Source organism: Balaenoptera ricei, chromosome 13 (genome assembly GCF_028023285.1).
Source record: "Balaenoptera ricei isolate mBalRic1 chromosome 13, mBalRic1.hap2, whole genome shotgun sequence".
NCBI classification, from domain to species: Eukaryota; Metazoa; Chordata; class Mammalia; order Artiodactyla; family Balaenopteridae; genus Balaenoptera; species Balaenoptera ricei.
Genome location: NC_082651.1, coordinates 765,862 through 790,979, shown reverse-complemented (window position 1 = coordinate 790,979; position 25,118 = coordinate 765,862). Strand labels below are relative to the sequence as shown.

The 25,118-nt window shown below is 48.8% G+C and overlaps 1 long non-coding RNA gene across 1 annotated transcript; it reads right to left on the bottom strand.

Moving 5' to 3' along the window:
• Window positions 1-155: 155 nt before the first annotated feature.
• On the bottom strand, window positions 156-24,756 carry LOC132376873 (uncharacterized). The gene is made up of 4 exons (XR_009506450.1): window positions 24,644-24,756; window positions 23,012-23,093; window positions 14,337-14,626; window positions 156-1,111 (listed from the first exon to the last, which is right to left on the bottom strand). It is a non-coding gene; the product is annotated as an uncharacterized LOC132376873 (long non-coding RNA).
• Between the last annotated feature and the right edge of the window lie 362 nt (window positions 24,757-25,118).

Here is a 25,118-nt window from a genome sequence, read left to right as displayed (position 1 = left end):
CCCTCATCCCCTGCACTGGAAGGCAGAGTCTCAACCCCTGGACCCCCAGGGAAGTCCCTCAGATTTTAATCGTTTATTTTTCAATGCTCCGACCTTGTCAAGTGGTGGGTGAGGACGTTTTACCCAGTGCTAACCGGTGGAGCCACACAGCACATCCTGAGAGGGAGCTGCACCTGGACTGGGCCGTCTGACCCTGTCTGAGCTGAGGAAGAAACGGAGATGGGGGGAGACAGTGGAAACCAAAAGGGAAGACAGGTGGTTCTCACTCCCGTGGTGGGTGCCAACTGGAGGTCATGCCCTTCGCTGCTGCTAAGTCATAAACGTGGATGAGACCCAGTCTCTACTCTCCCTACGACTGGAAATTGATACGTAAACAAAGAATCGTACTGCAGTTATTACGAATCCGATGATAGTTTAGAATTCTCATGGTTTCTTATTTCACTGAGAAGGGCATACCAAGATACAGTTTTCCTGTTAACAATTATTATACATCAACTCCTGATACGATGCACTAGAAAAACACATGGCTGCTACGAAATCTCTGCCAAAGGTGCATGACCTGAACGGAGTCACTAGGAAACAGCTGACCAACCCAAATGGAGGGACTTTCTACAGTGTACTGAAATGTAGTCTTAAAAACTGTGAAGCCTGTGAAAGACAAAGACTGAGAGCTGTTCCAGGTTAAAGGAGACTCAAGAAATACGACAGCAAGTGCAGCACAGGAGCCAGGCTTTTCTTTTGCTGAAAGGACGTTATTGATGCCGCAAGCTCAGTTTCTGTGTGCACCGGTGCTGAATCAAATCTCGGAGAGAGTTTTGGGTGAAATAGAAGAGGAGAGCTTTATCACTTTGCCAGGCAAAGGGGGACACAGCGGGCTCCTGCCTTGAAAAACTGTGTGTCCCCCTCCTTGGAGAAGAGAGTGGGAAGTTTTATAGTAATTGTTCAAAGAGGGCGTGGTCAGCTCGAGGACACTCTTCTGATGGGCTGGTGATGAGGTAATCGGGAGTCATCAACCTTCAGGTCCAGCTGGTCTGGGGTCTACGTGCTTGTGGGCAGCATAACTTCGTTAAGTTAATCGTTAACTTCCGCCACCTGCAGGGGGTTTCAGTATCTGCAAAACAGCTCAAAGATATTGTTGTGTCTCTCTGTTGATGGGGAAACAGGACCCTGCCCCAAGGCTGCTCTTGACTGTTTGTTTCTCCCTGGTCTCACATCCCTTCCCTCCCCTAATTAACAACTGCTTGAATCTGCCCATTGGAACTCAGGGTAGGTCACGGGGGCTGGAAGAAGTCTGTTTCCTGTGATCAAAGAAATGGGGGGCGGGGCGCCTTCCCTGGTGGCACAGTGACTAAGAATCTGCCTGCCAATGCAGGGGACACGGGTTCGAGCCCTGGTCCGGGAAGATCCCACACGCCGAGGAGCAACTAAGCCTGTGCGCCACAACTACTGAGCCTGCGCTCTAGAGCCCGCAAGCCACAACTACTGAGCCTGTGTGCCGCAACTATGAAGCCTGTGTGCTTAGAGCCCGTGCTCTGCAATGAGAAGCCACCGCAATGAGAGGCCCCTGCTCACCACAACTAGAGAAAGCCCGCATGCAGCAATGAAGACCCAACACAGCCAAAAAAAAAACACAACATACTACTATTTAAAAAAAAAAAGAAGAAAAGAAAAGAAATGGGGGACACAGAAAGGCTTTGTGCCCAGGAGCCCCACAGGGCCCTGCTCAGTATCATTATTAAGCTAAATTGGCCAAATCTGAATAAGGCCTGTAGATTATAATGGTATTGTGTGATGATAATTTCTTGGTTTTGGTCTTTGTTCTGTGGTTATGTAAGAGACTGTCCTTGCTTCCGGGAAATACACACTATCTGCACTTAAGGACATCATGTCTGCAACTTACTCTCATATGATTCAGGGAAAGAAGCAAGAGACAGAGAAAGTCAGGGCAGGTGTGGCAAAATGTTAACATTTGAAGAATCAGGACAAAAGATGTATGGAAATTCTTTGTGCTCTTATTGCAACTTACAGTTTTTTAAAAAAGGTAACAGAATAAAACTATTATTCAATGAAACTGTTATTCAACTATTATTCAAACTAAGATAAAGCATTTCAGATATTGGTAGTACTCACTAGAAGCAGGTTAAGTCCATTTAAAGTGGAAGACCCTGGGTTGCTCTCTGGAAACATGAGATTTAATATTCCCTGGAACTTCCTTTTTTATGTCCCATAAATGCAAACTCAAGTTCCAAATTCCTCACCAGGTGTGCAAGTCATGTGTTTGGACTGAGTGTTTTGTTACTGTTTTTCCTGAGCCTGCTTTTGAAGGCACCTCCAGAGTGGGACTAAGCCACCTGCCAAAGGTGACAGTGACAGGACTGGGCCTCCTGTGCAGCCTCTTCCGTTGACTCGTTTAAAAATCAGTCCAGCGCTTCCCTGGTGGCGCAGTGGTTGAGAGTCTGCCTGCCAATGCAGGGGACACGGGTTCGAGCCCTGGTCTGGGCAGATCCCACATGCCGTGGAGCAACTAGGCCCGTGAGCCACAACTACTGAGCCTGCGCGTCTGGAGCCTGTGCTCCGCAACAAGAGAGGCCGCGATGGTGAGAGGCCCGCGCACCGTGATGAAGAGTGGCCCCCGCTCGCCGCAACTAGAGAAAGCCCTCGCACAGAAACGAAGACCCAACACAGCCATAAATAAATAAATAAATAATAATTTAAAAAAAAAATCAGTCCAGTTAGACTTAGCTTTCACAAATGTGTTAATCAAATCAGTTCCTGAGTCCCCATGTACTGTATAGTAGGTTTACACAGTGGTAAAAAAATGTTTTAATGGAATGTCAGCAACAGGGTTTCCTTTGTTTAATTCTCATTTAGATTCTTTTTAAAAATGTTTACTTTCTTTTTTAATTAAAATTTATTTGACATATAACATTGTATAAATTTAAGGTGTACAACATGTTACTTTGATACATTTATACATTGTAGCGATAATTAGCAGCTCTATCACATTGTATAATTATCTTTTCTTTTTAGTAGTAATATTTCAGGATCCCTTTCCCAAAAGCAGGTGAACTCCAGCCAGGGTGGAGCTGATGACTCACTGTGGTCCACAGCAGGGCTTTTTAGTAGTAGTTGAACTTAAGAATCATTTAGTTCTTAGCAAAACTGATGGTTATAATACGCTATTGCTGTCTGTTAGATTCTTTTAATGGCTCATTTATGAGGGCTTGGTCTCACAACTAGGACTGGTTCTCCTAAAAAGCACTAAACTGTTAAAAACCACTAAAACTGTTAAGAAACAGTTCAAATGCCTAGGGTGTTGCATTGTTGAGATGATGTTCTCGTAAGACTCCCTGTTTCTTCTGCCAGCCCTTTGCGACGGTGTTTCTTGCAGTAAATAGAGGCTGGAGACTTTTTCCCACCTCCAGTGGTGCTTCCGTCATGTTCCAAACAGAGCCTGGACCCAGAAGATGACGCTGCTGGCCAAACCCCTTCCCGGCAGACACGGAGCAATCTAGCACAGCACCCCTGGGTTTTCTCTCCAATATTCGTGGAAAGAGGAGCTTGTTGCCCAACGCTTAGGACGCTTCTGTTGTCACATCGACTGTTCACGTCAAAGTGGTTTCATCTGCAGCATCTCTCCCTTTGTATGGATTCATTCAGATTTTTTCAAGTGTATTTGTTCTCTACCTTCTGAATTGAAAGAGTATTTGTACTCAGTGATGGATTTAAGCATTAGGCCAAATCTGCTCGAAGAAAAAACCAGACATTTCTCCAGAGTCTTCTGCAGCCTTCAGTGAAACAGTGATCTGACTTCGGAAACTCTGTGAGGGAATCAGTTGTAATCTAGAGGCTCTGACCTGCCTTTTACACAAGGTCATTCATGTTTTCTAACAGTGCAAGGTTAAGAGGGAAAGAGAACCCAAGGAACTTCCTGCTCTTTTTGTTGTTGTTGTTGTCATTGGGGGTGTGTGTGTGCCAAATCTAGCCTGATGGCTGAGCTTTTTTTTTTAATATAAATTTATTTATTTATTTTTGGCTGCGTTGGCTCTTCGTTGCTGCGCGCGGGCTTTCTCTAGTTGCGGCGAGCAGGGGCTACTCTTCGTTGCGGTGCGCGGGCTTCTCATTGCGGTGGCTTCTCTTGTTGTGGAGCACGGGCTCTAGGCACGTGGGCTCAGTAGTTGTGGCTCGTGGGCTCTAGAGCGCAGGCTCAGTAGTTGTGGCGCACGGGCTTAGCTGCTCTGTGGCACGTGGGATCTTCCCGGACCAGGGCTCGAACCCATGACACCTGAATTGGCAGGCGGATTCTTAACCACTACGCCACCCGGGAAGTCCCTATTTATTTTTTTTTAATTAATTTTGATTGGAGTATGGTTGCTTTACAATGTTGTGTTAGCCTCCACTGCACAACAAAATGAATCAGCCGTACACATACAGATATCCCCTCCCTTTTGGACTTCCGTCCCATTTAGGTTACCACAGTGCACTAGGTGAGTTCCCTGTGCTATACAGCATGTTCCCATCGGTTGTCCATTTTATACATAGTATCAGTGAGGAACTTCCTGCTCTTAAAAGGCTGGGAATTCTCTTTTTTCCTGCCCTCTATTTTTTTCTGAAAGGGTGCATTAAGCATAATGGAGGGTTCATAGGAATACTTAGGAATTATATGATTCCTTGTGTTTTCAAAGCCCGAATCTCACAACAGCTCTGAACAGGAAGCATGTATTACAGGATCCCTTTCCCCAAAGCAGGTAAACTGCAGCCAGGGCGGAGCTGATGACTCACCGCGTCCACGCAGGCCTTGTCTCCGCAGTCTGTTCCCACCCCCAACTCCCGCTGCGGGCTGCTCCTGTGAATCGGTCCCACTCGGCCCTTTCTACATGGGGCTTCAGATGCCTGCTCTCTGTTTCCATCCTGTGTGACTGCTGTTTACTGAACAGTTATTCCAAGTCCTCAAGCCTAGAGACTGAAGCATCTGTTTTTCTAAATCATGCCCAGGTGTGGCGGGAAGGACTGACTCAGACGGCGCCCGTCCACACCCGCCTGGATCCTGCTTCCAAAGCAACCTGAAAATCTTATGGCACTTAGAGGCGGTTACTTTTATATGGGGTTTACCAATGGCTAGAAATTGAGGCTAAATCTTCTAGAATTACCTTAAAAATAAGATGGGGAAGAAAGGAAATACTCGGGATGCCTAAGAAGTATTTAATATATAACTGGAAATAATGGCTTCCAAACATGGGTTCAGCTGGGTATACACCCAAGAGAATTGAAAGTAGGGACTTGAAACAGGTATTTGCACACCAGTGTTTATCGCAGTGTTATTCACAATAGTCAGAAAGTGGAAGCAACCCAAGTGATATCAGTGGATGAATGGATAAACATGATGTGGGCTATACATACGGTGGAATATTATTCGGCCTAAAAGGGAGTGAAATTCTGACACAGGCTACAACATGGATTAATCTTGAAGACATCATGCTAAGTGACATAAGCCAGACACAAAGGGACAAATACTGTATGCTTGCACTCATGTGAGAGCCCTAAAGGAGCCAGAGTCACAGAGACAGAAAGTAGGATGGTGGGGGCCAGGGTCTGGGGGAGGGGGGACTGGGGAGCTGGAGTTTAACGGAGACAGAGTTTCAGTTTTGCAAGATGAAAAAGTTCTGGAGACGGAAGGTGGTGATAGTTGCTCAACAATGGAATGTACTTAATGCCGCTGAATTGTTCACCAAAAAATGGTTAAAATGGTAAATTATATATATATAATATATTATATATATTTATCACACTAAAAAAATATGGATTAGGGAACAAAGGGGCAGCAGTCACGTAAATGGCAGGGTCAGGCTTTCCGTTTCTCAACCTTTCTTTCTTTTCCTTTGGCTATTTGAAATACATTTTAAAAAGGAATTCAGATTATTAAAGGGAACTGAGTATTGGCCACTTAGTGAGTGATTGAGGGTATTTCAGCCAAAATGTTCAGCAGTACTGCAGCTGCTCTTTGGCAGCTGAACATTTGGGGCAGGCAGGAGTGTTCTGCCGTAAGCAGGAAATAAAAGCCCCTCGTGTTTGAACCAGATGGCACTTCACTTAGAGTCTGGGGGAAATCTGCTGAAGTTACCTGCTAAGGTCATAAGACACCATCTTCCCACGCTAAGCCCCGAGTGCCCCGAAGGCTGTCATCAGGTACTTGTTCTCTCTTCCGGGCAGACTGCCTCACTTCTAGCTTTGCTTTTTCCTCACTTTGCTTTCAGACATCATCTTTTTTTTTCAAAGCTCTACCGCTAGCATCTAATTGAGTGATTACAGCCACTTAACGAAACCATATTTACTAATCACCTGCTGTGGACCATAGTGCTAAGTCTTCAGTGTGTACCAATAAGTACAAGACAAGGCTTTTGGTCTCAGGGACTTACAATCCAGGTAAGGAGGACAGTCACAGGCACACAGAAAGGTAACTGACAGTATCAGTGCTGAAAGTGAGATATATATTTATGGATGGGTTGTGTTGAGAAGGGAAATCACGAAATGGGAGGTATTGAAGGAGACAGAGCCAGGAATAATATGCCTGGAGGGATGATGGAAGGGTTGGTCTTAGCAACAGGACAGTAGGATGCATGTACTCCAGGTCTGCAATCTGCATCTCATTTGGGGAGACAAAATGAGCAAAAAGTGTTTACTACCCAGAAGTAGAAGATAAGGTAGGAGATGGGAACTGTTGTCTAAAGATAGTGGATCCTGAAAACTAAGACATCAGCTTGTAGGAAATGGTTGGCTCTGGGTGGTTTTTATGTTGTTGCTAACTTTGCATTTTGGAAAATGTTAAAAATAGGGGAAGGTATATGAACCCCAGTGTCCCCACAAACCAAGTTCCACAGTTATCAACATTTTGGTGAAACTGTCTTTCGTCTATTTCCCTACCCACTTTCCCCATCTCATGTTATTGTGAAGCAAACCCAGACATCAAAAAAAGTGTTCATAAGCATTGTTGAAATGTCTAAAATTGTGTCTGGTAATTCTGTAATATAAATTTGCCAGTTTTCTACAGATAGTAAAAATAAAAGAACTTACTGTGCTGCCAGGTTACACATCACCAGGGTGTGTGAATGTGAAGGACATGGGCTTGTGTAATTTGGAAATTCCTGGTCCTCTATGAAATGTTTGGATTTTTAAATTCTTACTAAAACTCAAGATTGAAAAGATGCGTTTGTGTGCACGTGCACACACACACAATCACAATACTGTTGCACCTAAAATACTGGCAAGAATTCCTTAATATCATCAGATACTCAGAGTGCTCAAATTTCTCCAATTTTCTCATATTTCTAAATAGTTTGGTTGTTTTAAAAATTAGGTTCATGCATTTGAATCAGTCATTATGTCTCTTAAATCTCTTTTAACTGATAGGTACCCCCAGTTACCCATCAACATCTTTTTTTTTTTTTTTTTTATGTTGAGGAAACTGGGCCATTTTTGCTGTCGAGCTCCCACAGTCTAGATTTTGCGAACTGCATCCCCATGGTGTCATTTAACATGATCTTCTGTCTCCTTATTTCCTGAAAATTGGTGTCCTATCTAAGGCTGAGTCACACTCGGGCTCCATTTTGGCAAGAACACTTTTAACAGCAGACCCACAAGAGCTGTTGTTTGTACATAGCGGGTGTGGAAGATCAGTGCCTGCCCGGATCCGTTATTTCATTAGGGGGTCAAAATGTTGACCTTCTAATTGTGTCATTCCTTCTTCAATTGTTAGCTGGTCTACTCCTGTAAAAGGAAACTTCTTCTCTTCAATTATTTGGTTACCCTGAGGTATATAGTTCATATAGGGGAAGAAGGGTACATGCCTGGGTTTTCCCTTTATTTGCAGGTTTTCCAAACAACAAAATGGTTTCCTAGCATCTTCCAGAGGTGACCAGTGATCTGTACAAAGACATCATGATGAGCTCTGAGCTTTAACACATTTACTGGGCTTCTGCCCTCTGCAATTATTTCTTATGCTCTAATTTTCATATTATAAGCTAACTCGAGAGGGTTTTTCTGACCTTTGATTGGCTTTCGTATTGGCTGATAACACCTTTGACACAACTCTTCTTTTTCCCAATATGGCAATATCTTCCAAGTTCCTTGGTACACTGTCTTCTGCATACCTGGAATCGGACATTTCTCTAAGGCAGCCTAGTTTTTTAGTGAGAAATGCTGTAAGGCCCTCTAAGGTGCTCACTGCTATTGGGCTTATCATTGTTTCTAGGTCTTTCAGAGGACAGTGCTACAGAATTCTTTTTTTTTTTAATTAATTAATTTATTTTTGGCTGCGTTGGGTCTTCGTTGTGGTGCACGGGCTTCTCATTGCAGTGGCTTCTCTTGTTGAGGAGCATGGGCTCTAGGCGCGCAGGCTTCAGTAGTTGCAGCACACGGGCTCAGTAGTTGTGGCTCGCGGGCTCTGGAGCACAGGCTCAGTCGTTGTGGCGCACGGGCTTAGTTGCTCCGTGGCATGTGGGATCTTCCCGGACCAGGGCTCGAACCCGTGTCCCCTGCATTGGCAGGTGAATTCTTAACCACAGTGCCACCAGGGTAGTCCCAGAATTCATTTTCAGGAATAAAATATATTACTAGCTGTAAGACTTAGATCAATAGGATGTACTTCTCTGAGCCTCTGTTTTCTCATCAGCAAAGTAAAGATGAGTGATCCCTACCATCTCATAGGCTTGTTACAGGAATTTAACAAGGTAGCACATGCTGCGATTAACTCAGATGTCCCTCTGCACAGCTTGGAATGCAAGTCACAGGCTGTAGTTTGATTTTAGACCAGTTGTGCATAAGCTCTTATGTGCTCTTGGGAGGTGATAGCCTCGAAGTGCAGTCTGTCTCCTTCCTTTCCTTCCTTCCCCTCCCTCTTAGTGCACACAGGATAGCCCTCATAATAGGGGTCCTTAGGGGAGTCCCATCGGCCTGTCTTCTTTGGGGTGCAGCCCGCAGTGGGTGGATGGGGGCTGGTGGTCAGGAAGACGTGAAGGCTGAGAGCACCTGCCCCGCCGTGGCCCCTCCTAAACGCAGAACTGCCACCTCCGCGTCCCCAGCTTCTCGCTGGCCAGTGCTCTCTTGACAGATTTTTCTTAAACTCTCAAAACTCAAAAGGTCGTTTCATCATTTTCCTAAATATATGCGAGGGATGCCTGGTCCACTCTTGTGAGACCCGGATTTTTTGGTCCTTGCGAAGCAGCTGGCATTTTCTCTTTAAAGTTGAAAGTAAAAGCCAGTGTGATGCCTGGTACAGCCCCTTTCCAGCAGAGGCCCTGCTCCAGGAGGCCAGCACAGAGCCAGGGGCTGCTTCGGGGGTGGGTGAGGGCCAGACCTGGCCCCTCAGGACAGTGTCCACTCAGTACGTGATCCCAGCAGGGAGGCAGGTGGCCTGCGGTTTTCAGACACCTCATCTCCAGGTCTCAACCCCATCCCTTATCTTCAACCCATCCCACCTACTGTGTAGGCTCTGGGCTTTGATTCCCAAATAGAATTCCCATAGAATCTGTAAAATTAGAGCACCATTTCATTAATTTTGATTTGGAGTTCTGAATTTTAGACTATTTAAAATTAAGTAAGACACTTGAACCCATAGATCAACCATAGCTTCACTAAAACTGGGGCAGTAGACACGGTACCCCTGGGTGAGGCACTAGGAGGCTTTCAGCACCACTTATCTATAGTCTGCTGGAAAAAATGGAACCTAATCTCGTCAAGCCTGTAATACTAACTGCCCCTTATAGGAAATGGCAGGGACAGTGAAACAATGTAAATGACATCATGAGGATGTCGTCAATCAATCCAGAATGTGGGAAACTCCAGAGGACAAGCGACCAGGTCCTCCCAAAATTAATGGCATAAAAAGGGAAGGGAAGGATGGTTACAAAAGAGACTTAAGGGACAGATTAGCCAAATATACTATGTGGAATTTGTTTGAATCCTGATTCCACTAGAGCGATTGTAAGAATAGGTTCTTAAGACAATATGTACAATATGAAAAAAACTTAATTTTGTGACATATGATAATAGTATAGTGGGTATGTTTCTTAAAAACTTTTTATCAGTTACAGAGGCATACTACAGTCTTTATAGGAAAAAAGTCATGATATAAGAGATTTGCTTTAAAGTATTCTGAAACAAAACAAAGTACCAGTGTTTGTGGGGAAAAAATATAAAAATAACGTGCAAGATGTTGATTTTTTGAAGCTGGGTGGTAGGTTTAAGTAGGTTTATTATATTATTCTCTCTACTTTTTATATGTTTAAAACTTTCTATAATAAAAAAGTTTTTTAAAGCATAAAAAACAGTAAAAATAAAAAAGTGAGAGAGGGGGAGGAGGGAAGCTTTCACAATATGGTCTAGGTGGAGACAGAGGTGCCTTGTACTCTGGTTCTATCAGCCAGATGGCGAGAATTGATGAATTCGGGGTATATTTGAGGGGAGTAGAGGGCTGTTTTCTAGTGGTATTAGGAAAGGGGTGAGGATGAAGAATGTCACCTGCCTTATCAGTAAACAAAGTATGCTGTGGTCATCAAGCCACCAGCCACTGCAGCCGCCTTGACTGTGCACCCTGAGGAGATTCAGGATGGAGAAAAGCAGGATATTGGCCCTAGATCGTTAGGGTGCACATCAAAGGAATGATTTCAGTGAGCCCAGACTCTTGCATCTTCCCATACGTAGAAGAGCGCTACATTCATTAACAGTAATCTTTTGATGTTCTGACGGCCTGGTTTCTGTTGCAAAAGGTCCTATGTATCCTGGCTCCGTTCCCCCCCCTCCCAAACCTCACCAGCACTGCCTTGCCTCTACAGAGAAGTCCCTCAGAGCCCTCTGAGAGGCTGCATCCCGGGCTTAAGTCCTGAGAAGTCGGCCAAATAAAACTTAATTCACAACTTTTAGGTTGTGCATTTGTTTCGGTCGCCGGGGGGGAATTGATTATGATTCCTCAGTTTTTGGCTGCGGCTGCCGGAAGGATGGCCATGAACTTGTTGAAGAAAACTGGGAGGTGGAAGAGGTAGGCAGAGCTCTGAAGTTCGCTTGTGACCACACTGAGTCTGAGATGGGATTAGAAATCTCGGTCCCCAGGTGGACATCCAGCCCTGGAGCTTGGGGGAGATACACACTTAGGACTCATCAGCCAGTAGATAGCATGAAAACTAGGGGATTGAATAAGTTCACTAGGAGAGAGCATGGTTAAAGAAAAGTAGTTTGTGTTAGAGCTAGAATTTTCCAGAATCTCTAGGATGAATACTAAGAACTCTGCGGCAAAAAGGAAGACCAGGCTTCCGCAGTAACACGTTCAGGCACACGCTCAGACCACAGGAGCTTTGAGTTGGCCGGTGTCTCTGCACCCACAGGCACCGGGCGCTCGTGCTGGGAAGGCACCGCAGTGCGGCCTGGGTGCGGCCTGGGGGCAGTGAGCCTGCGGTCCTCACTCCGCTTTCCAAAGAAGCGGCGCTGGCATCGAAACCGGGACCTTGTTTCCTGTCTGCTTCCCTGGCTGCTTGGCAGTATTCGATTTTCAGATCGCAGGACCCCGTATTGCCAAACCCCAAGCCTGTCACTTAAAACAAACAGAAGAGGAAGTCAGCAAAAACCGCTCTGATCAAACTGTGGACTTGGGAAACGTGCCCTTGGTTCTTCGCTCCTGCTGGTCCCCGCCCACCCCTAGGGAGAGCTGTGCAGTGCTAACTGAGCAGCTTTTGTTTGTTTCCCGACTGTGTGGCCCCAAAGGACAATGCCGCATTCACAAGCCAGTGGGACCCCAAATGGCAGTGCAGATGCCAGCAGCAAGGTTACCGTTCAGTCTGTTGGCAGAGTTCTCCCTGGTGCGTGCCTGCACGGGCTGTGAATTTAATTCCCTGACCACTGTCTCTGAGCCTTGATCTGCCAGGAGTGTAGGGTCAGCCTTCCAAGGTAAAGAACTTTAGAGGCGGATTGGAGGAAGGAGGTGGGGTTCACGTTGCAAATCCTCGCCAGTTTAGTCGGTAATTTCAGCTCCTTCTCCTAGAGCAGCGGGTAGTCTATGAATTGGCCGAGTGGGCAGTCAGCCAAGGTCAGTGGGTGATGCCTCAAGCTCACCCTTTTAGCCAGAGATTTCCTCCTCTGTGTAAAGCCATTAGTAAGTGAGACCGTGCCTTATTAAAATAAATCCAGGTCCCCCCAAGTTTCTATCTGAAAGGAGACCTTCCAGGTGAGGATGGTGGGGAGGTGAGGAGACAGCTAGGGCTGGTCATGTAGACAGAGACAGAAGTCATGGGATGTGCAGACTTGGAACAACGTTCTAGGTCCTGGGAATTCCCCCACGAGGCTGCCTTGAGTTTCATGATCTACACGCCTGTCCTTATGCTCAAGTCCTTTTTTCCCCCTTCAGCCGGTGTAAGTGGATTTCTTTTTTTTTTTTTTTTGGCCATACCACGTGGCATGCGGGATCTTAGTGCCCCGACCAGGGATCAAACCCTTGCCCCCTGCAGTGGAAACGCAGAGTCTTAACCACTGGACCGCCAGGGAAGTCCCGATTTCTATTACGTAGAGTCAAAAAGTCCTTGGTGCAATTTGGTGAGTCAATTAGGACAATGGGTGTCACCTCACATTTCTGAGGCCACAGGTGCTCCTTGTGCTGGCAGGGCTGGGGAGGAGAGGAGACCCCAGTCTCAGAAGAGGCCCCAGGTATGTGGGGAGCCCTGCGGGACCTGCCAGGGACAGCCAGCAGGTTCGAACCTCCAGTCTGTGCACCAAGCACAACCATTCTGTTTCATGGCTTCAGTGGGAACCCCTACACCACAGCGCGGGGCTTCTCCACGTTCAATGCGAATGTGCATCACCTGGGAGCCTTGTTGAATGCGGATTCAGTAGGTGTGTGGTGGGGTAGACACCCCTAACTCCTAACCAGCGCCCAGGTGACCTAAGAGTAGAGTAACCTGGCCAGGTCACCTTGGCCTGGACCTGCCTCTACCCTACTTAGAGCTAATAGGCTTCTGCTGCTTCACTTAGAACCATGCTTGTTAACTGCTACTTTCACCCCATAAACAAGAAGGTAAGACACAGTGCTTACTAAAAATGAAAATCTTACAGCTTTTGTTGAGAACTAGAAAATAAACACCTGACTACCTAAGCATTCAAAAAAGGGGGGGATGAGAATTCCCTGGCGGTCCAGTGGTTAGGACTTTCACTGCCTTGGTCCTGGGTTTCAACCCTGGTAGGGGAACTAAGATCTGCAAGCTGCAGTGCGGCACAGCCAAAAAGAAAGGAGGCAGGGGAGGGAAGCTTCTTTCAAGCGGAGAACAGAAAGCTTGGAGATGGCTTGGAGAGGAGTAATTTACCCATCTCCTTCCCTCAGCAGAAGAGTCGTAATGATCAAGGGTTCCTGAAAATGGTGCTTGAAATGCATCACAGGGGTTCAGTGTTTAAAGATATTGTGAATTTTATACTTACCTAAAATAATTTTTTTTTTTTTTTGGTGAAGCATCTGACTACTTCCTCATTTATCTGTTCTAAAATCCCAAGTTTTTTTATATTCCATTTTCTAAGAGCCGAATTCCAGAACACAAATTTCCTTTATGGAAATTGACCCCCTCGCGTGTTTACTTGGGCAGAGATGAACTTGGGGACCCGTGACAGGCCACGGGGGCTGTGACCCCGCCCTCACAGCATGTCACACTGGTGTGATGACATGACATGCAACCGTTTGTTGCAAAACAGTTGTGTCCTTTTCTTAGGGCAAGGCTGCAGTGATCCTGAAGCTTCCCGGAACAGTCTCGGTTCTGGATGTTCCTTGCAGGGCACTGCTGTGTGTGGCTTTGATTTTTCAATTGATTCACAAACATTTGTGCTTGTTTGGATTTTGTGGGAAGCAAAAGTCAGGGAGATGATGGAAATTCATTATACATTCTAGTGGTGTGACAGCACACATGGTAGCAGCCAGGCTCAGGAAACAGCCTAAACGGCACAGATTGACAGTGGGAATTTGATCTGGGGAATTTGGAGCAACATCTGAGGAAGCCCACAGAACATGGTGGAAGGCAAGCTGTCCCAGACATTAGCAATTTCAGGAAAGGCAGAAAGGACATTGAGAGGGGGTGAATCCAGGTGTCCAAGAGCAAGGACCACCGTGTGAGCTGGAGCCACCGGGGCTGCCTGGTGGGGCTGGGGCCCTGGGGGAGGAGCTGCCCAGCCAGAGCTGCGGCACAGATGAGACACAGCCAGAGGAGCAGGGGGGAGGGGGAGGGGAGGGGGGAGGGGAGGGGGGAGGGGAGGGGCCCTGCCTCCCTCCTCCTCCTGCCAATCTCCCGCCAGTACCTCCCCCTGTCCAGTCCTACCTGGAAGCAGACGGCAAATAGCTGGCACTCATTTGTGGCTCAGCATCTGTTCTCGTGTATCCGCCTGTATTTAACTCCTGTTTGATGACGTCATGGGTCCAACCACCAGGATTTGCTCTCCTTAATGTACCCTCTCCCGCCAAGTGGAGAGACACAGAGTCCCAGCAATCTCTGGATCCATCTCAAAGTCCAGGATCTCTGGTGATGCACAGCCCCCTCTGTCAGATCCAGATGTGGCTTCAAATGTGGTCTACGAACTGCACGGGTTAAGTACCACCCATTTTCCTTATCTAAAATAATAAGCAAGAGGTAAAGCGGAAATATAGGTGCGTGTGTATGCGTAATTTTAACACTTACTGACGTGTTATATTTTATATTTATTTATTCATTATATTTTACTCTTTAAAACTACTACAGTTCTCATTTCTGTAACTGTCATTGGGTTGATATGGTCACCTTTTTGTTTTTCACCCCCCATTCCAAGTTCCCTTTGCCATCGTATGGTTGACATTCTCTAGCTGGTGGGATGACAGAAACGTTTGCTTCTGAGTAGTTAGACGCGTCTGTGGTCCTGCCTGTAGTTTTCCCTTAGATTTTACTTTGGGACATGGAAGTATTAAGAAGGACCCACTAAACCCCTGGACGCCCCAGCTGGTCGTCTCTTGTCCCCACGATCTAGGGCCAACCCCCTGTCCCCAGGGAAAGCCAGCTCAGCATGTCCCCTTCTCTATCTGCCTGGTGGGTCAGTGGTGTGAGGAGCCCCAAGTAGCCAGGTCTCAGCGTGAGTCAGTGGCACCTTGTTGCAGCCTCTGACGAAGACTCCCCGCCTTGACAACCAAGAACTCTAGGCCTCCAGATCCAGTTTTCAAGGCTGGAAATGGTTTACCAGGTGATGGTGAGAGGGTCCCTATCATCTCTACCCTGACCCCTGCACCTGTGAACCCTGCTGTGGAAGAAACAGCACATATACGCTCCTTGGCGCAAAGCATTCGGGGGCAGCACCCAGCCTTGCTTCCCAGCTGGTTCCCTAACCAACCATTTATAAGATTGGGCTCAGGCAGGTCCGGGAGGTTAGGGTCCCATAGCAGCTCCTCCTGCTGCATCGCCCTCCCGCCCCCACCCCAGACTCAAGCCCTCGTGGAAGCTCCTTGTGTCCGTATGAGAGGACATGGAAGCTTGGGTCTGGTTTACAGGTGCTTCTGCACAGCCTGCTGGACCGGCACGGAAGGGACTGCGGCTGCACTCAGACCCTCTCCAGGGCCTCCCTGGAGGACAGCGTGGAGAGAGAGCTTCCCAGTGGACGGAACTGTGAGCGCCGTGCCCAGCTGGAGAGAGAGCCGGCCGTAAGGATCTGCGCAGGTTCGTAGATGGCGGCTCATGGCTTGGCCGGTTGGTTGGCGACTCTGGCAGGGAGCCTGGGGAGTGGGCAGAGCACGGTGATGTCTGTGTCCCCTGTGAGCGCTTCCAGCGGCATCCACTACACAGGAGGCTTTCAGAAGTCAGGTGAACAAGATGACAGTAACGTGTGAATGTTAGCTCCCCACGCCCCCACTTGCTCAGTGGCCCCCTGTACAAAGTGGTCATAGCGACAGGGATGAAGGCTGTGCGTATGGACAACCCCTCCCCAAGGCTGGTCTGGCCACTGCTGCTGCTGAGCGCCCAGCCTGCTGGTGGCAGAGCCCACGCTTCTTCCCCGAAAGGGCGCCGCTTCCAAGAGGGGGTGGTGACCGGCCAGCTACGTGGTCGTAGGTTGATTGCATTAGACCCCTTTCCTCCGTGGACAGGGTGCCAGTTTGTCTTCACTACAACAGACGACTCTTCTGGCTGTGGACTTGCTTTCCCCGCCTGCAGTGCTTCTGCCAACCCCACTGTTCTTGGGTTCAAAGCATGTTCTATTTGCCATCATGGTACCCTGCAAAACCTCACTCTGACCAGGGGACTCTCACGCACCAAAAGAAGTCAGTCATTTTCGCTTGATGGTGGTGCCTGCTTTGCGTGCACAGCCGTGTGGCTGGGTGGCTCACACAGCACCCACTTCATGCTGGCAGCTTGAGCGCCTGCTGACCTGGTGTCGCCTGGTCAGCTTTTCAGCCTCTAGGCAAGCCCAAGAGGAAACCTCCAGCTGTTTCTCAAAAGCATGGATTACAGTTCTTGGTAGAGTAAAATCGATGTGCTCTGGGTGGTAGAAACGGGGGTGTTTTGGCTTTCCAGAGGTTCACGTTGACGTATTTCGGTGCTGACTCAGCCCTCAAAAGTCTGGTTGTTTCCTTTCCTAGACGCACAGTCACCCGGTAGCTGACCGTAAGGTCAGGTCCCTGCGGGGAGGGCTCCGAGGAAGACTCAGATTATTACATTTCTGACAGTGCTGAGGATTCCTTCCTAAGAGGACCTGGCCTCCTCTTCATCAGGGTTTGGGGCTCCTGTGAGCTGACAAAGATCTGGGAGTCGAAAGAGAAATAGCTTCCTTTTTTGGTCACTCAGTCATGCTTCTGCTGACCTAGAACTTTTCTGCTTGTGTGGATGAAGTAACCTTGGTAGGGTGCCGTTCCATTTCAGAGGTGACTGTGATCTCTGTAGTTCAGACAGTCTTCTCCCCTTTTGCACATCACAGTAATTGCACCCATTTGTCTGCTGGACCCATTGCTGCAGGACCCCGCCATTCCTGCTGATCAGAAAGCCCATTTCAGTGCAGAGGCTCCCGCTGTCATTCGCACAGGGCTTTTCAAGGCTCCTGGTTCTCTACTCACCAAAGCATTTCTCAGAGCCTTAATAAAAGGGAGTCTCCAGGTCCTCCTGGGAGACAATCAGGTGGTGAGGAGGTGGGCTGCACAAAATAATTTCTTTTCAACTTTCTCATATTCCTAAATCTTTGGATTCCTTCCTTGACATTATCCCAGGGAAATTCTGGCCTCTCTTGTTAAATGTAGACTACCGTCGGGCCCACATTTCAGTCAACCAACCAACCAGATTGTTAGAGCCAGCACACAAAGTCCAGGATCTTGAATAATAGTCGCCATTATCCAGTGCAACATTTCTTTCCATCTCGGGTGACCGTGGACATAAACTTAACAAAATCTTGAGTTGTTTCGGTTTATAAGTTATCTGGGAACAGACCTAGGATGCATGGGTCCGACTGTAACTATGGGTTTGGAAGTAATGAGCAGAGGTGAAAGTAAGTCTTCAGGAGAATAGGCATTGCCTTAAAAGACACTTACCTCAGGTGAGTGGCCTCAGGTGCTGTGGAAGGCATGTTGCTACTGATAAGGAAGTCTCTGTGGATTTGGGGTACAAGGTTGTCAGACTCTTACAAACCCATCCAGATGTCCTCATCTCAATCTCAAGGTCCTACGTGCCATACTAACAATTTCTAACCCTTCACATAAGAGACTTTACAAGGCTGGAGGCTGAACTGTCTTGTGATTCAGAAGCTTGCACGACTAGATTTTGGGTCTAGTCCTCAGCCTGTGATATAAAAATAAGAAATTCTGTTAGGGCCTCCATGGGAGTTCTGTTTCTTTGACCAGGCCTTGACTTGAGCCAAGAGTTTAAAGCCCTGAGCTTAGCTTTTTTCTCTTCCTGAGCCCTGTAGTGCAACATGAAGAAACCAGTCCTTCTTCGCTTCTACCCTTACCATCATTGCTACGGCCATTACTACCATCATCAACATTACTACCACCATCACTACCCTAACTGTCATTGCTGCTGCCATTACTACCCTCAGCACCATTACTACCGCCATTACTACCCTCACCACCATTACTACCATCACCACCATTACTACCACCACTACCCTAACCATCATTGCTACCACCATTACTACTACCACCCTCATTACAACCATAGCTATCAAGTATATTAGCTACTTCATGTCCCAAAGTCTTGCTTTCCACTGGCCTTTTACCTTGAGTCAGCACAGATGACATTTAAGCTCAAATAGGTAAGCAATCACAGAATTCCTGAATCTCAGAATTCCTGGGACCGCTTCTGGGGTCAGCCGGGAACCCATCTGAGCCCGAGCAGACACGCTGGTGGCGTGGTGATGGGGTGCAGCGTTTGTCCTTGATGATGAGCTAGCTGTGTGACCTCTCTGGGAGGCTCTGGTTTGTACCCTGGAGCTGTGTCATTTCTGTCCCACCCCACTCCTCTGAGTGGCCGGGAGCCATACATCCCGACTCCCACTGCTTCCAGCCACAGTTCTTTGGAACTGGGAGGACACCGGAGCAACAGCTTATGAATGGCTGGCAGTGAAGGGTTCTGCCCAGATAGAGTCAAGGCTCTCATTTGAGAATTAGGGTGAGGCCGGCCCTGCAACTCCTAGGATTGGGAACGTTTGGGGTGCTGAAGAAGGAGAGGTGACACATTTGTAGGATGAGAAGCGTAGAGGTGGAGGCTGGGGAGACTGTCAGGAGACGGGGCTTCACCGGGTGCCACCCTCCCACCCCACCTCCCACCCCACGTGCATGGGTTCCCTGAGGGGCCCCTGTAGCCTTAATTTAAATCAAAAACAAGCAAGCAAAAGCAAAACCAACAAAACAAAACCCTGCCTTTCACTTGAACTGTTTGCATGGTCTTGGCCTGGGGAAAAAAGAAACCTCTGGTGGCGCAGTGGTTGGGAATCCGCCTGCCAGTGCAGGGGACACGGGTTCAAGCCCTGGTCCGGGAAGATCCCACATGCCGCAGAGCAACTAAGCCCGTGGGCCACAGCTACTGAGCCTGCGCTCTAGAGCCCGCGAGCCACAACTACTGAGCCCACGTGCCATAACTACTGAAGCCCGCGCGCCTAGAGCCCGTGCTCCGCAACAAGAGAAGCCACCGCGATGAGAAGCCCGCGCACCACAATGAACAGTAGCCCCCGCTCGCTGCAACTAGAGAAAGCCCACGTGCACCAACAAAGACCCAATGCAGGGGCTTCCCTGGTGGTGCAGTGGTTGAGAATCTGCCTGCCATTGCAGGGGACACGGGTTCGAGCCCTGGTCTGGGAAGATCCCACATGCCGCGGAGCAACTAGGCCCGTGAGCCACAGCTACTGAGCCTGCGCGTCTGGAGCCTGTGCTCCGCAACAAGAGAGGCCGCGATGGTGAGAGGCCCGCGCACCGCGATGAAGAGTGGCCCCCGCTTGCCGCAACTAGAGAAAGCCCTCGCACAGAAACGAAGACCCAACACACACAAAAATAAATAAATAAGTAAATAAATAAAAAAAAAATTCGTTAAAGACCCAATGCAGCCAAAAATAAATAAATAAATAAATTTATTTATTTTTTTAAAAAGGGAAAAAAGAGCACCCCTAATACACTGTTGTGTGTATCTAGACTGGAAAAAAACTTTTCAGAATCAGATAGCTCATGGTTCAAATTCATGGCCTTGGGTGGCTTAACCTCCCTGCACCTTGGTTTCCTCAACCGTAAAGTGAATAATTCTGTTTGGAATGCCCTTCCAGACCTACCCATGTGCATTTGCCAGCCCATTGTTCAAAGTAGCTCAGGTGATACCCACAGCCCTTCTAAGTCCTATGGCATCACCGGCCTCCGTAGATCCATCCTACTCCACCTCGTACACACATTTACACGCCTTCCTATCAGGGCCGCGTCCAACCTTCCTTTTCCCCAGCAAGCGCAGCAGAGAGCCTCTCGGGGAGCAGGTGTGGAATGAGTGAAGCATCCGCAGTCCGTTAGAGCCACTTTCTTTCCTTTAATTTTCAACTCCTTTTCTTAAAAGTAAAATCCCAAAGGAAGCCCGGCTTCATTTGTTCAGGTGCCTAACATATACAATTATTTCTGAAGTGTATCTCATATGATCATTAGTTAGTAATTGTAAAGTTCATTTACCCTCTGGCATTAATTAATGTCATGTGAGTCTTCTGGGTTTTCTTCAGCTCAAATTTTAGTGAATGAAGAATAAAGCCTGAAGGGGATGGAAAGAGATAAAACATGGTCTATGATTCTGTTAAGAAAATGGAAAGAATTTAGAAAGATCTGGGAAGATCCCACATGCTGCAGAGCAACTAAGCCCATGCGCCACAACTACTGAGCCCACGAGCTGCAACTACTGAAGCCTGCACGCCTAGAGCCCGTGCTCCACAACGAAGAGTAGCCCCCGCTCGCCGCAACCAGAGAAAGCCCATGAGCAGCAATGAAGACCCAACGAGCCAAAAATTAATTAATTAATTAATTTAAAAAAATTATGCTTGTGAGATTCATCAACATCAGTGTATGTCTCTGTAGCTGGTTTTCATGGCTGTTTAGTATTCCGTTGTATTCCACAAATCATTCAGTTGTCCGTGGACACTTGTGTATTTCAGTTTGGGACTGTTATAAATAATGCTGCTCTAGATATTCCTGTCCATGTTTCAGCCTGTGTGTACACACTTTAAAAAAAAAAAAAAATTATTTATTTATTTATTTTTGGGTGCGTCGGGTCTTAGTTGCCACACACGGGGTCTTCGTTGTGGCTCGCGGGCTTCTCTCTAGTTGTGGCGTGCAGGCTTAATTTCCCCATACATAGCATGTGGGATCTTAGTTCCCCGACCAGGGATCGAACCCACCTCCCCTGCATTGGAAGGCGGATTCTTAACCGCTGGACCGCCAGGGAAGCCCCTGTGTGTGCACACTTGTGTTAGATATTCCCAGGAGTGGAGTTGTTGGGTCACGGAGCACGCACATTCCACTTCAGTCAGAAAGGCCACTTTTCCAAGGCAGTGGCATCCGTTCACCTTTACAGACAGTGCACGAGGGTTCTAGGACCCCCAGCCTTGTTTGCACTCAGCGTGGCCTGGTGTCCTTTCTTCATGTTAGCTATTCTGGGAGTAAAGTAGTAGCTCGTGTGGTTCTAATTTGCGTTTTGCTGAAGGCTAGTGAGGCTGAGTGCCTCTCCATGCATTTATCGCCTGTCTCGGGCATCTGTTTTGTGAAGTGCCTGTCCGAGTCTTCTGCCCAGTTTTTCTGCTGGCTTGTCTGCCTGCGTCTCGTTAATGTGTTAGGATTATGTTGCAGATACTGCCTCACGCTCTGTGTGAGATACCTTTCACTCTCTTAATGCTGCTCAATGGCGGTGAGCGCAACCGTCCTATTTTATTAATTAATTAATTAATTAATTAATTAGGCTGCACCAGGTCTTAGTTGCAGCATGCAGGATCTAGTTCCCTGACCTGGGATCGAACCCGGGCCCTCTGCATGGGGAGCGCAGAGTCTTAACCACTGGACCGCCAGGGAAGTCCCCAAACATCCTATTTTAAACATTAAATTTTGAGTCACTGTACTTGAATTTAACACACAAAAAAACTGAAGTAAAATGGAAGGAATTGCTGAATTTCAGATAGATGTTTCCTCACCATAAAAAATACTAGTTTCTAAAATAAAGCTGCTAAAATTAAGAAAAGGGTTTATGGAAAGCATTAATAGGCGGCGGTTATTTTTGTTTGTTTGTTTGCTTGCTTTGGCTGCACCACGCGGCATGAGGGATCCTAGCTCCCCGACCAGGGATGGAACCTCCGCCCCCTGCACCGGAAGCTCCAAGTCTTAACCACTGGACTGCCAGGGAAGTCCCAGCATTTATTTTAAAATAACTCTGTTACAACTTTGGATAGTATCTACTAATGCCTTGATTTGAAGGAGATTAACTTCTCACATTTCCTTTCCTCCTCTCTCCCAACCTCCTGAGTTTGCCAGCTGTATGCTGTCGAGGTTTACGTTTTCTTCTGAAACCACACTTTCCGCCGTGGAACAGTCTTCACTCTTTGTTTACGTGGAGTCATCGTCTTTGCCAGTCTTTTTACCGTGGCCCCTCCCTCCCTTAATTTTCTATTTTGATTCATCTCTTGGTTGGTTACACTTCATTTTCAGTGACATTTTTAAGTGCCCTCAGGTGCCGATTTCCTCTGATGCTGGAGAACGTCTGCTACCTTCAAACTCGAAGGACGAGGTGGCGAAGCCGTGACCCGAGTACGTCCTGCAGCGTCTGCCCACCAGCGCGGGGCGCGGCCTGCCCGCCTCTGCGAGGGCTTTGAAGGCTGTGTAGGAAAACGGTCCCGCGGATCGCTGGCCCTCGGGCACCCCTCAGGCTCCAGGCAGCAGCCCTTCCGCGTCACTGGGAGCGGACTGCTTGGTTCCTATGGGAACGCAGGCGTCTGGGCGGGGCAGGGGGACCACAGGGGCCGAGGAGGAAGATTACGGCTGCTTCTCCTTCCACAAACATTTACAAACGAGGAGGTTCCTCCACGGAACAGCCGTCAGAGTCCTGCCTCTTGTGCGGAGTGCCCTGGAGGACCTCCGGCAGGCTGGAGGGACCACGCCGCATGGCGCTCCGGCCCCCTTCCAGCCCTGGTGCCCCCTCCGCCTTCCTCCTCCCACCCCTGAGGCCCTGGGCGCTCGGGTGAAAGCGGGGCAGGCTCTTCCTCCGCACCTCAAGGCCCCTGCGGGACGCCCTGCCCCAGCATCAGCCCCTTACGGGGCGCGCTCCGCCCTGCCCTCCCTGCCCAATTCAGGGAGTAACTGCCGAGTGCAGGTCAGCTGTGGCTCTCACAGCGAAGCAGGGGGTCCGCAGGCGGGTGTGGGCGGGCACATCCGACACACCCTGCCCGGAGTCCGGGCCCTGCAACGTCGTCGCAACAGGACAGATTTTCTGCCTATTCAGCACAGCCGGGGAGGAAGCACAGGTTTTGCCCTAAGCCCTGAAATTACCTTTGTCAGAGCAGAAGCCAGAGAACTGACGTGATGTGAGAGGCTCAGGAAATTCCAGCTGAAGGAGAGGTCGTGAGCCTTCCTATGGAAAGAAAAGGAAGCATTTTTCCTCCTAAAATAAGGAAGCCAGCAAGCTTTCACCAGCAGGAGCACGGGCACACTGCCTTAGGCTCCTCGGTGTTCATCCTGTCTTTGCAGGGCGGCTGCTTCTCCTGTGGGCCCTGGACTCACCGCCCACAGTGGAGGCTGCCCTCTGGGCATCTGGGGACTCGCGCCTGCAGAGACGCGGCCTCGTTTCTTTGGCGTCTGTCTCTCCCATCTTCTCTGTGAGATCTGAATCTGAGCAGGGGGGGCAGTTGTCTTTCAGAAGCTAAGATGTCATCTCTGAGTTTCTCTGCCTCTGCTCTGCTCCTCTCTAAATGGGGCCCCATCCCTTTACGGCACATTCTCCTTTTCCGAGGCAAACACCCCGATTTGCAGAGGGCCTTTGCGCACGCCCTTCTCATCGGCACCTGCGCTCCTCCATCGGGAGCTCTCCTGGGCGGCAGCCCCTCTGGGCACCTTCCCTGACTCATCCCTCGCCTGCGCTGAAGGATGGCCCACAGGACGGCAGGCCCTCACCGCCCCAACACCTGGATGGAGCACTCAGGTGCCGTCACCCAGCTTTCAGACTGCACCCGGGCCCCGCCCGAGGTTTCTTTGAATTGGTCGTCTCAAGGTCAAGCCTAGCCGGTTTCCAGCCTTGGCCCCACGGTCTGCTCTTTCTCTCCGTGATGTGGCTCATCTTTCACCTCTGCCCTGATGTCAGCGTGTAAGAGTCAAGGCCTGTCCTCTCCGATCACTCCTCCACGGTAACAGCGAACCGAATTCTGCCAGGATCAGCAGAAAGTTTCCTGAAGGTTTATGGGTCACAGGAAGTGCTTTTAATAGCAAAGCACTTAAATCCACATGGCTCTTGAGCTGGGCCTCAGCCAGGATTTTCGCAGCTGAGCTCCCTGTCCTCCCTCCCGTTTCTTCTCCTCTTTTCCAGGAACTCCCTCCCACCCCTGGACTCTTCCCCAGGCAGCCTCCATGCCCTCGTGCACCAAATCCTGACCCAGAAGTTTTACCAAGTCATTTTCCCAGATAGAGTCAGTTTCCTCCCAATGGAGAACTCTGGTGTCAGCTGTGTAGATGAAGCAGCTTTTATTTCCTTACCAGAGCAACTGCTACTCTATCGTATAACCATCCATTTCTGTGTCTCCCTCTGAAACCAGGCTGGACTCTCCTCTTTCGATCCATGCATCCCCAGAACCTGGCAGGGGGACTCATAAGCACCCAGTAAGTCCAGCTGCTGAGAGACAGAGAATGGCTGACCAGAGGACAGCCCTCAGGGGATGCACCCCGAGGTTCCTGTCCAGCAGGAGCCTGCGGCCGGGGGTGAGGGGCTTTGGGGGGGTGTGCAGCGTTGCCTAGCAACATTTCCTCACTCTCCTGTCACTCAGAACGTACAGACCAAACGATTCTTGGGGCAAGACTAGCTCTTTGATCTCACTTAAAAATAGATACGATCTTTCCTTTTGTCTCCGCTCAAAATCCATAATTCTTAAAGGACCCCAAGGGTGAAAAGTATTGAGGATCTCAGATACTTACACCCAGGGATCTACTTCATCAGAGGGTTAACTGTGTCAGAGGATATTGGGAGGCCATCCAGGGGCCCACAGCCTGTCTTCTGCTCCCGGAGGGACAAATCCCGTCCGCGGTGGCGGGTGTGCTTCCGGCCTGGAGTTGAACCGAGTGCTCACGTGGTCTGGCCTGGACCGGGACAGAAATGCCTTCCGGATGGGCTTACGCAGCCCAGGAAGAAAACATCCAGAACCCTCCTGCGAACTTAAGTTCCTTGAAGATTTGCATCGAAAACGTTGCACATGAGTCAAATAGTAGTAAGGAATGACCAGATTTCCCTGGTGCCGGAGACACAGTGAACACTTGGTTTTTCCTTTTCCTCTTTCCTTCGGGCTCTCCAGGGAGCCTGGACCCAGGCTGCAGAGTGGGGCCCAAGGGGCTCTGCGGGCTTGTGGGTGCCGGGAAGGCCCTGCTGCCCCGTAGCCCTGGAGCTGCAACCCAC